The 12,935-nt window shown below is 41.8% G+C and overlaps 1 long non-coding RNA gene across 1 annotated transcript; it reads right to left on the bottom strand.

Moving 5' to 3' along the window:
• Positions 1-11,193: 11,193 nt before the first annotated feature.
• LOC145421587 (uncharacterized) lies at positions 11,194-12,607 on the bottom strand. Its single transcript, XR_013902973.1, has 2 exons — positions 12,337-12,607; positions 11,194-11,713 (listed from the first exon to the last, which is right to left on the bottom strand). It is a non-coding gene; the product is annotated as an uncharacterized LOC145421587 (long non-coding RNA).
• Between the last annotated feature and the right edge of the window lie 328 nt (positions 12,608-12,935).

Raw genomic sequence — 12,935 nt, 5'->3', positions numbered from 1 at the left:
TATTATTATTATTATTATTATTACCTGGTTAAAAGCAGCCCACCCCACCCCGCCCTCCAACTCACTGCCAACACAAACAACACGACACAGGAACCTAATAAATGAAAAGAATGAGTGTATGTTTTACTGCACATTGTTATTATTATTGTTGTCCCCTCAAAAAGTCCAGGGACTTCTCGTGCCTGAAACATCTGTCCTACTTGGCGTTTCTGTTGTTTTTCTGCGTCGCGTTGCCGAGCGACACCTGCCGTATGGTGGAGCCGAACTGCAGCAGAGTTTCCTTCGCGTCCGGGCTCACGTTCACGAACATGCAGCACTGAGGAGAGAAACGAGAGGTCGCTGCAGGAACTCACTGCTGTCAAACTTCCTGTTTTATCCTCATTTCTGACTCTGGCAGGCCCAGGCTGTGTCCCAATCCAGCGACCGCACGCGTACTACGTACGGCGCGTACTATAAGTACGAGAAGTGCGGAAGTGAGAGGCTTGTGAAATGGGACGGTCTAGCCTTCGTCGCGCTGTTCAGGTTGCCTAGCAACCATGATACTAACCGCGAGAAACGTGTCATACAGCTTTGTGTGACAGAAATGAAGGAGAACATATTTTGTTCATCTGAGACCAAAGGACTGTAAACATGATTGTTGGGCTTCATTTCTGTGCTGAACAGTCATTTAAGATTAGCTAGTAAATAACAATTAGCTGATGTTGTTCATGAGACTGAAGTCATCTCACTGTGGTAATGTAAATATAATATGGCCAATATTATATGTATTGTCAGATTATTATGATATATATATATATATATTACAGCAGTGAGCTTGAACTCTGGGTCAGAGATTCAAGTTGCAGTTATTTATATTTCCTATCACCTTAAATCTTCACTCAAAGACAAGTATCTGTGACAGTGTATCTACAGATGTATTATACATAAGAGACAAATATTGTTTGTTTAATATGTTAGAATTATTACATTTGGCTCAATGCTTACATATATGAGTACATGATGACAATAATCACGACCCCACAGAGCGGGACATTCGCTTCAGCCGAAAATCTTAGAGGCGACCCAGAAAGCTGCAGGAAGAGCAATGACACATCCGGCAGCAGTTAAACCTACTTTAAGTAGGTTTAGACCCCACGAACCAGGCGATTCTCTTTCTGTTGTCTCTTGTTCATGTACCGCTGGGCGCTGAAGATTTTCCACAGTTTGTCTGAGTTCTGCCATCTCTTGCCTCAATTGTGCGTTTCCTTGCCCGAGTTGTGCGTTTTCTTGATAGAGTTGTATGTAGTTTTCACTGAGTTGTGTGTTTTCTCCACTGACTTGTCCGATATATTGACTGAATTCTATGCACGTTTCACTGAGTTGTATGTGTTCTTCCCTGAGTTCCTCTGTCGTACGCTGCAGTCGATCTGACTGATCACCGTTTCCCTGTGACATTTCTTTAAAGGTTTAAAGCTCAAAAGTGTCAAAAAAGTTAAATCTCTGAATGATTTAAATGCAAAGGTCAGCTTTGTCTAAACTGTTAAAGGACCTCCTCTATTTAAGGACTTAGTGAGTGTAGCAGAGAATGTGATGTCGCCGTGATGTCACAATGACGTCACAATGACCGTTCATTGATCTGAGCATGCTCAGAATGATCCACAGCGCTCCTTTGATCCTTTGATCTTCTCGAACGATCATTGTGACGTCACGGTGACATCACAATGATCCTTTGAGAAGATCAAAGGATCATCGTGATGTCACAGGGACATCACATTCTCTGCCACACCCACCAAGTCTATAAATAGAGGAGGTCGTTAACAGTTTACATCAGAAAGAGCCAGTTGTTTTAGACAAAGCTGACCTTAGACAAAGCTGACCTTTGCATTTAAATCATTCAGAGATTTAACTTTTTTGAGCTTTAAACCTCCAAAGAAATGTCACAGGGAACGTCGAATAATCCATCTGGAAGCAGAGATCAGTCAGACCCAGTGCAGCGTACGGCAGTTGAAATTCTACAAATTGTTGTTAGTCAAAACTTAGACATCGCTGCATTAAACACACGCCTCACGGAAGAAAACAGACATCACAGGCAAGAGATCATTCAAATCAATCAAGAAAGCGCACAAGTCAATCGAGAAAACATAGAACTTGGGCAAGTGATCACACGCCTCACGGAAGAAAACAGACATCACAGCCAAGAGATCATTCAACTCAATAGAGACAACGCACAAGTCACTCGAGAAAACATAGAACTTGGGCAAGTGATCACACGCCTCACGGAAGAAAACAGACATCACAGCCAAGAGATCATTCAAATCAATCAAGAAAGCGCACAAGTCACTCGAGAAAACATAGAACTTGGGCAAGTGATCACACGCCTCACGGAAGAAAACAGACATCACAGGCAAGAGATCATTCAACTCAATAGAGACAACGCACAAGTCACTCGAGAATACATGGAACTTGGGCAAGTGATCACACGCCTCAGGCAACAGAACGAAGAACTGAGGCAAGAGAGAAGACGACTCTGTGAAGAGATCAGACAACTCAGGGAAAGGAACGAAGAACTCACAAATGTCGGATGGTTCATTGTTCTTTCTGCAGCTGCTATCTGGGTCGCCTCTAGGTTTTTCGGCTGAAGCGAATGTCCCGCTCTGTGGGGTCATGATTATTGTCATGACCCCACAGAGCGGGGATGGCTTGCGTGTGCTTGCATGCACACGTCCCATCGACAATTGTGGACCAGTTACCCTTTAAAAACAGTAATGATGTTTTCCAGCCACAGTCCACCTTCATCCTGGCGTTGTTCCCGCTGGTGCAGGGTCCGCTCCTCAGCAAAGGTTTCTCCGTTTGGTTCTGTCCAAGGCGTCCTCAGGTGACGCGTTGATGGTCTTAATGTCTTCCTTGATTTTGTCCATCCACCGTTTTTTCGGTCTGCCTCGAGGCCGGCGCCGTCTGGGTCGATCCTTAATAGTCGTTTTTGCTGAGTTCTCATCGCTTCGAATCACGTGTCCATACCACCTCAGGCGGGATTCGAGCATCTTTTAAACTCGAGCCACAGTCCACCGACCTGTGCTCTCCTTTATGTTTGATTTTATTTTGCCCCTCACCTCCCAACCAGTCATGGCAGAAGACCGCCCCTCCCTGAGCCTGGTTCTGCCAGAGGTTTCTTCCTGTTAAAAGGGAGTTTTTCCTCTCCACCGTTGCCAGAGTGCTTGCTCATAGGGGATCATTTGATTGTTGGGTTGAATTTTTGGATTTCATTTCATTGGCTTGAACTGAAAAACCTAAAAATTCAGCTGAGGGGTTCACATAGTGGAGAGCACTACATTTGTTAACTGCACTTTGTTTATTTGTGGATTTTGTAGTTCTTCCTACTACAAAAACTACAAATGAAAACAAGGCAGTTAGCAGCAAATGAAAATAAATAAAACACATTAAAAAAATCTGCTACTGCTCTGTGTGTTTACTTTAGTGAACAATTCAGGTGAGGGGTTCACATAGTGGAGAGCACTACATTTGTTATATATATTGTGTGTGTATATATATATATATAACAACTAAAATACAATATATTGTATTTTAGATTAGAATTGAGATGGATATATATCTGGTCAAAGAATATAACTAAATTTATATTTAACTTACAATAAATCACTAGTTGTTCAGTCCTAGCTGTCGTTATCAGTTACTGCCAGTTATTCCTCTGCTGCCCATGGTTTACAGTCCACATAAACAGGACTGAATCATCAGCAGAAGAAACAGAAAACAGGTCTCTTGCCACTGTTTGCTACTTTTGTAATTGCTGATAGGAATTTGTGACAGGTCGGAGGCACGACACGACCACGACTCAGCATTCTGTGGCATTTCCCTTTTATTCTCGTTAGCTGTACACACACTGATGGCTCAGCTTTCCAGCCAAACACATACCAACAACAAACACACAACAGGCCCTAGTTCATTTAAATGAGAGTACGTTTTGCTCTAATGAGTTTGCATTCAGTGTTTAAAATTCAAACTGTTAACATAAAATGTTATTGTTAATAAATTGTTATTGTTTACCTTTTTGTCTTGTATTGTTGATGTGTATGAAGTATATGTATATCTGTATGTTGCCCTGTCTTAGTTTGTCTTGTCCCGTGTTCCCACTCGTGGCCCGCACCTTGTCGTGGTGAGTGGGCTTTCAACTAAGATGGGCTGTCCTTCTGTTGTCATATGTTGAAAAGAAAGCAAAATGCTACTTTTTACTACTCGGATCAAATGTATTCATGTTTAAATACTGTGGGTAATGTAATCTAAAGAAGTAGTCAGGGTGTGGTCCTTCTCAAATTTCCTTCATCCGAGTTTTTGTGCTCGTCTGTCTGCCTCTGTTCTAGGTTCACAGGACATGCAGATGAGATGCTTCTCTTGGGTTTCATATATAAGCAACACACGTCCTGGTTTATGTCACAGTCTTTGGTAAGTTTTACAGTCCAAATTTATTGACTGGTGTTAAGGTTCAAATATTAAGGAGGGATATAGGAGGTGTTGCGAGATCGATCAACTTTAGACCAGACAACAAACGACGGAGGCTCCGGAAAAGTGCAATCAAACGATGAGTTTTATTAACACAGGAGAACCACCAACCGTCAGCATACGGATTGTTTTGCTCTGACAAGAATACATTGGGTTCTGGTTTTATAGGACAAAATATCACCTACGTCAATACAGTTCAAAAATACATGGTGACAGACGGGCAAAAGTTCAATTCGTGCAGACAAGGGTACATCACGTACATATAACCTTACACCGACATATAACTTCTCCTTTCTACATTACTTGCCTTTTAAGGTAATAACTTCAGGTCTTAGCATCTCTGAGATCTAATAATGGACCCTCGTCATTAATTACTAAGTAGAGTACTTTGCAGCCAGTCTCAAACTGAAGCAGAAGACGCTTAGGCCTTCGCTCAGACCTGCTACTAGATTAATATGTGTATTGTAAGCATGCATGCAATTAACCTGCTATGTTCTCATCTCCCCTCAGCATGTATCATCTGGACACTCTCACCAGTGAAGCTTAAAACCTTCTAGAATGGAACATCAACTCTAACCAAGCACATTTATGCATTGTGTATAGAATGAACTCAACCTGTAAAAATAGAAAGGTCAATGTGATGACAGACATATTCAATGCAATATAAACCCTGTAGGAAATATTACTGATAAATGATACTGTGAAACATGTTATTAATACATTCTTCATAAGGCAGATTATATGGTAGCAATAAAAGAATCTCTGAATCCCAACAGAGGGCAGGGTCAAGGTTTGGCCCAATACTGGTTACTTTTTAATGTTAGATTTAACTAAATATAAAGCGTTTTAAGATAAAGGACAAGTTAAGTCTTGTTTTGTGCAGGGCTGATCAAATTTTGTCAGTACCATACTAATTAATCTAAGCCTCTGGACTTCTTTAAGTTTCTTGAAGATGTTTCACCTCTCCCACATGGCTTATAAGTCTGGGACTCTCCACCATTTGATCTTAGAACTGAAGAAGCTTCTCGGACGAGACGTGAAACGTCTTCAAGACACTTAAAGAAGTCCAGATGCTTTTCTTTCCAAGCTCCTTAGACTACGATGACCTGGTGGACTGAGAAACTTCACAGACACACTAATTCCTCCTTGCCAATTATCAGCTTACTAGAATTGTGTAACAAAATGTGCTGAATGTCATATAATTAACAGGAAATCAGAGAAACTAAGGACTTATGGTTTGAGGCATAAACTTCTTAACAAACTGATTTGAATTATTCTCTCCTCTGTTTGTGATTTTTAGGAGCCGTCTTCAGATTGAGACCTCAGTGGCAGTTAATGACATGATGGACATGCCATCTATTTGAAATGCTGATTTATTTTTTTAAATATATTTGGCACGCAGACTGGGGGGAGCCAGGATCAAACCACCAACCTTCCAGTCAGAAGATGACCCGCTGCACTTCCTGAGCTACAGCCACCCCAAATTAACAATATAAGTCTCTTTAGTAATTAATCAAATAACAATGAATTTCACAAATTCCTCCTTTTTTTTTAACGCACCAAAAGCTCACGATTAATAAAAAGCAGTTATGTGAGTAATGCGCAGGTGCTCATCACATCCATGAACATGCTTGGACTTCTGTGCCGCTCCTCTCCACCTGTACTGAAATTCACCTGCCCTGCTTCAGGTGTCTCAGTGCAGCAGCTCCACCTACTGGTCAGAGCAGTGAATCTCAGTGTAAAGAAACAGAGTGTTACTGAACAGGAGATCAGCCTCCTCATCATCATCATCACCTCCTTCTTCTTCTTTGTTTTAATTTCAAGCCATTCCCTGGTAAAATCTTCTGACCCGTGATCTCCTCTCACTTTCCACAGGTACACCTGATTGGCCAGCCTCTACGCCTCTCCAAGTCATGTGACTGGATCACGTGAAGAAGCGTTTCTGTTTCCGTGACATCAGTTCAGTGGTGTTCTGTGTATGTTTGATATCTCTGCCTGGACGTCCAGCCAACTGCTCCGACCCTCGCTGGACCGGATCCTGGTCCCGTTGGGTTTTGCTGGTTCTGGGCGGTCCCGTTGGCCAACAGGTGCTGCTGGGATGCAAGTGGGCAGAGCTCACAGTGACGTACCTGCAGGGACGACTAGGTGACCTCTGACCTCTTTCGGAAGGACGGGCTCAGCTCCGGATGACATCACACCGTTACCTGGATGCGTCTCAGCTTCACCTGAAATAAAGAGAACACTGGATGAAGGAGTGCCAGCCAATCAGAGGGCAGTATTCAGACTGCTTCATTGTACTGACTGAGTGACAGGCTCCTCCTCCTCAGTGTGTGTGTGTAAATACTGTACAGAGGAACTATTTTAAAGAGCCTGTTGGATGATGTTGGATTTCCTATTCTTCTTTTTGTCTGGTAGTCTCTGTCTCTGTTTTTCTACTGTTGTTGATCTGATATTAAACCTGTAGCTGGTGGAGCAGCGCTCGAGCTCAGTGACACTGATCTCAGAGAAATTATTTTACTGCTATTGTTCATATTACCATGGCATTAATAACATAATCTACAAGTATTGATAGTGCATTCAGAGGTTTAAACATATTGGCACCCAATTAATTAGCCTTTAGTACAGGAGCAGTGATAACCACTTTAAACTGTTGAGTTGGATCTATAATCTTAAATGCTTTTTATAATCTTGAATGTTTATATGCAGAGTGTGAGTGACGTGGAGCTTAGAAGGTTAGTCTTACAGCAAGAATAGTAGCTGAGCAGAGACCTGAGTGTATTCAGCAACCTGCTGTGTTTGAGTTTGCTTGGTAACAGTTGACTGAGAATAAGTCAGGAAGTATACTTCTAAAGTGTCTTTGTTTCCTCTGTAAAGTGTGCATTTTGGTTGCTATTTTGAGGAGTGGTGTTGGATGATGCTACTTGAATAACCAGGTTATTCATTATTATCTTTTATATTCTTTTATTAAGTTTTAAGTAGTATCATTTGATTAAAACATTTATTCAATATATTACACATATAGTTTCAGTTGTGCTGGCCTTCTGTCTGGGGAAAAGGTTACAAGGTTTAGCTGGTGAGGGGAGAGGTGAAACTGAGTGCATGTCAGGTTGACACACATAAGTAGATAGACTCATTTGTAGGTAAAAGTTTAATCATGTTATGCCTGTCGCTGCGAAATTGAGTTTGCAAAAGAACAGTTTGTTGCAGAACCGCTGCTGATGTTCCAAGACGATAAACGGGCGTCGGGCAGCGACAGGATGCACCTGCCGTGGAGACGGAGACCATGTTCTTTCAAACTGTGTTAAAAGTCATTGTGGTTTTGATTTGACGTATGCATGTATTGTATCTGCTTGAGGCATGAGGGGGCGTCAGTAAACATGCCCTGATGCCATAAAACCTTTCCTGTGTAGTTTTTTGGGCGGAGATCTACAGCTGATGTTATGCGGTGTACATCTCCCCACGCTGCGCGTGTTCATTAAAATCATCGTTTTGACTACTCCGGCCGGACCAGTGTTGTTATTTGGATTTCCTCCTATATCCCTCCTTAATATTTGAACCTTAACACCAGTCAATAAATTTGGACTGTAAAACTTACCAAAGACTGTGACATAAACCAGGACGTGTGTTGCTTATATATGAAACCCAAGAGAAGCATCTCATCTGCATGTCCTGTGAACCTAGAACAGAGGCAGACAGACGAGCACAAAAACTCGGATGAAGGAAATTTGAGAAGGACCACACCCTGACTACTTCTTTAGATTACATTACCCACAGTATTTAAACATGAATACATTTGATCCGAGTAGTAAAAAGTAGCATTTTGCTTTCTTTTCAACATATGACAACAGAAGGACAGCCCATCTTAGTTGAAAGCCCACTCACCACGACAAGGTGCGGGCCACGAGTGGGAACACGGGACAAGACAAACTAAGACAGGGCAACATACAGATATACATATACTTCATACACATCAACAATACAAGACAAAAAGGTAAACAATAACAATTTATTAACAATAACATTTTATGTTAACAGTTTGAATTTTAAACACTGAATGCAAACTCATTAGAGCAAAACGTACTCTCATTTAAATGAACTAGGGCCTGTTGTGTGTTTGTTGTTGGTATGTGTTTGGCTGGAAAGCTGAGCCATCAGTGTGTGTACAGCTAACGAGAATAAAAGGGAAATGCCACAGAATGCTGAGTCGTGGTCGTGTCGTGCCTCCGACCTGTCACAAATTCCTATCAGCAATTACAAAAGTAGCAAACAGTGGCAAGAGACCTGTTTTCTGTTTCTTCTGCTGATGATTCAGTCCTGTTTATGTGGACTGTAAACCATGGGCAGCAGAGGAATAACTGGCAGTAACTGATAACGACAGCTAGGACTGAACAACTAGTGATTTATTGTAAGTTAAATATAAATTTAGTTATATTCTTTGACCAGATATATATCCATCTCAATTCTAATCTAAAATACAATATATTGTATTTTAGTTGTTATATATATATATACACACACAATATATATAACAAATGTAGTGCTCTCCACTATGTGAACCCCTCACCTGAATTGTTCACTAAAGTAAACACACAGAGCAGTAGCAGATTTTTTTAATGTGTTTTATTTATTTTCATTTGCTGCTAACTGCCTTGTTTTCATTTGTAGTTTTTGTAGTAGGAAGAACTACAAAATCCACAAATAAACAAAGTGCAGTTAACAAATGTAGTGCTCTCCACTATGTGAACCCCTCAGCTGAATTTTTAGGTTTTTCAGTTCAAGCCAATGAAATGAAATCCAAAAATTCAACCCAACAATCAAATGATCCCCTATGAGCAAGCACTCTGGCAACGGTGGAGAGGAAAAACTCCCTTTTAACAGGAAGAAACCTCTGGCAGAACCAGGCTCAGGGAGGGGCGGTCTTCTGCCATGACTGGTTGGGAGGTGAGGGGCAAAATAAAATCAAACATAAAGGAGAGCACAGGTCGGTGGACTGTGGCTCGAGTTTAAAAGATGCTCGAATCCCGCCTGAGGTGGTATGGACACGTGATTCGAAGCGATGAGAACTCAGCAAAAACGACTATTAAGGATCGACCCAGACGGCGCCGGCCTCGAGGCAGACCGAAAAAACGGTGGATGGACAAAATCAAGGAAGACATTAAGACCATCAATTGTGGACCACAATCCACAATTGTCGATGGGACGTGTGCATGCAAGCACACGCAAGCCATCCCCGCTCTGTGGGTTCATGACAATAATCATGACCCCACAGAGCGGGACATTCGCTTCAGCCGAAAATCTTAGAGGCGACCCAGAAAGCAGCTGCAGAAAGAACAACGGCCAATCCTGCAATGCCTACATACCACGAAACAAGGTATGTTGAAAAAAGGTTGTCAGCCTCCTCAGGTCTACGAGGTTCTCTTTCTGTTGTCTGTTGTACATGTACCGCTTGGCGCTGAAGATTTTCCACAGCTTTTCTGAGTTCTGCATTCTCTTGACTGAGTCGTGCGTTTCTTTGCTTGAGTTTTGTGTCTTCTTGCCGGAGTTGTGTGTTTTCTTGCCAGAGTTTTGTGTGTTCTTCACTGAGTTTTATATTATCTTGCCAGAGTTGTGTGTTTACTTGCCGGTATTGTGTGTTTACTTGCCAGAGTCCTGCGCTCTCTTGCCTGCATTGTGTAAATTCTTGATTCAATTCTGTGACAGCTCTGTCTTCTCTTCTGCGTTGTGTGTTCGCTTGTCTGAGTTGTCTGTTCTGTTGCCTGAGTTCTTCGTTCTGTTCCCTGAGTTGTCTGTTCTGTTGCCCGAGTTCTGCGTTACCTTCAATGACGTCTGTGATTTGTCTCTTAATGCTACATAGAGCTTCAACTGCCGTATACTGCAGCAAGTCTGACTGATCTCTGCTTCCAGATGGATTATTCGACGTTCCCTGTGACATTTCTTTGGAGGTTTAAAGCTCAAAAAAGTTAAATCTCTGAATGATTTAAATGCAAAGGTCAGCTTTGTCTAAGGTCAGCTTTGTCTAAAACAACTGGCTCTTTCTGATGTAAACTGTTAAACGACCTCCTCTATTTATAGACTTGGTGGGTGTGGCAGAGAATGTGATGTCCCTGTGACATCACGATGATCCTTTGATCTTCTCAAAGGATCATTGTGATGTCACCGTGACGTCACAATGATCGTTCGAGAAGATCAAAGGATCAAAGGAGCGCTGTGGATCATTCTGAGCATGCTCAGATCAATGAACGGTCATTGTGACGTCATTGCTAATTATTTGGCATTATTGCAGCAAACCAGCCCATGAAATGGATGAAACATCGTGACTGAGTTCCAGCGCTACACGAGGGACCTGCTTCAAACATACCACCATGCCAATCAGATTACTTCTTCCATGTGAGGGTGAAGAGGTGACCCTTCTGGATAAGATGGTGAAGGTTTGCTGCGTTTGGTGAACAGTGTGATAATAAAACCAGGGAAAATGAAACCTGCTCCTGTTAAATATTCTTTAGTCTTTTGCTGTATAAATAGCTGTATTTTTTCAAAAGACACAGTAAATAAAGTAATGTTAGTAGTGGGTGATATCATGTAAACACTGTCATGATTTTGTGTAAACATTTTGTCATTTGTAAACTATAAATGACATCATCATTGTAACTGATGTGATGTTCTATGAAGTGGTTTTAATTTTAAAAAAAGAGGCAAAAATTACTTTGTTTCTTTATTCAACTTTTGAACAGCGGGACTCAGTCAGTACATATTCAGTAAATGCAAATTATTTACACGGCAGTGCACTACAGGCATAAATCTAGACCCCTAGATAAAACATGATGGCATTATAGCAGTGACGACTCCTCCACAGTAGCAGGTGGGGTTTTTCTTTTTTGAGGACGGCTCCTTTTACCTGTCACTACAGATGGTCTGTGAATGTTTTGATCAAGAGCCTTTTTTGGGCAGCTGAAGAGGAGAAGTCTATCTTATGGCCAACCTCTGGCTGTATCTTGGTCACATTACCCAGCAAAACCCAGTATGGAGGTTCATCTGTAACAGTCCTTGTGCCACGGATCAACACTGTTGCTTCTACTTTAAACAGAAGAGCAGTGACGTGGGTCCAGGTCTCTGCGACTCCGGCCATGCAGGTGCAGCGGGCGGCTTCAACCTTCCCTGTGATGCTCACAGTGACCCATGGCTGCAATGCTGGTTCATTCAGTCTTTGAGAGTGCAGGACCTGAAACACACACAGACAAAGTTCATTTAAAGACAAGAACTATGAGCCAAGGCCGACACAGATGTGTTTAATCTACTTTATCATAAATGTAACAAAGTGTTTAGAAAGTTAGCACATACATGTCATTTTTCATTTCTTTATGTGTCCATCGCTGCAGGTTATAGTGTAAACCTGCCTGTTCTCTGTCAGAAACCTGCCTGCAGAAAATGAACCTAAAGTATGTAATGCAAGGATGCCATCACTGTAGAGATGGAGAAAGCATAAAGTGACAATTATGAGTCACTTAATATGATAAGGAGATTCTGCAGGTCATTAATCAATGTATAAAACTAAAATAAAATGTATTTTTAGTGACTCAAGATACAAATATTGACGCAAGATGTATAATTAGAATTATTTATAATAAACATTAATAAATCATTGCAATTTCTTTAACCATAAAGAGTAACTAAATCCTTCAGGACAGTGTCTCATCAATGCACTGAACTCACTATGTTATCCCTCTAACAGCCTCCACATGTTCTCACTGTAATTTCCCCTCATGAATGAATTTATGCTGCACTAATGTGAATGTTCGGATGGAAATCAAACGCATTTCACTCGCAGTACTCGAGCTGACTTACCTTTGTTTGAATGACGACTTGTACGCGCTGACTCCACAGATAAGGTACGAGAATATGTCAGGCTACGTCAATAGCGGTTGGTCTTCAGGGTTTTTACTCCACGGCCGTATTTCATACGGGTCCACATTTCCAATGCAGGCTATTTTCTGCAAGTACCGCCGCTTCGCCTCTGAACGAAATCGGTCTCTATGCAGTCCGTTCTCTTTTGAGCTGCTTTTAAGCATCTTGTAATCGTCGTTCCAACATTTGGAGCCAGAGTCTGCGCAGTAGTGACTTGAGGTGGAGCGACTGTGTAACACTCCCGCCCACACACCCGCTGGACGTGACCGCAAACACGCCCCCTACACTTTTTACGTAGCACCTGTGGCTCGAGTTTTTTGCTGGTTTCCCGCGACTGACGACTCGTTTAATTAAGGTAAAAATACAACCATGTCACTGTTATAAGAAAAGACACACAGCTTATCGTCTTATAGTTCTAAAATCGCTCTGTTGTTAATTCGTTTGCTAGATTAGCCGCTAGCATGCGCGCTGTGTTGGAGGCTTGTTGCTAGCTAGTTAGCGATGCTACACACTCTAATAGTCTGTGTTATTGAAGGATT

This window comes from Astatotilapia calliptera, chromosome 17 (assembly GCF_964374335.1).
Source record: "Astatotilapia calliptera chromosome 17, fAstCal68.1, whole genome shotgun sequence".
Taxonomy (NCBI): Eukaryota; Metazoa; Chordata; class Actinopteri; order Cichliformes; family Cichlidae; genus Astatotilapia; species Astatotilapia calliptera.
The sequence above is the reverse complement of the archived record's forward strand: the minus strand, read 5'-3'. Positions and strand labels throughout refer to the sequence as shown.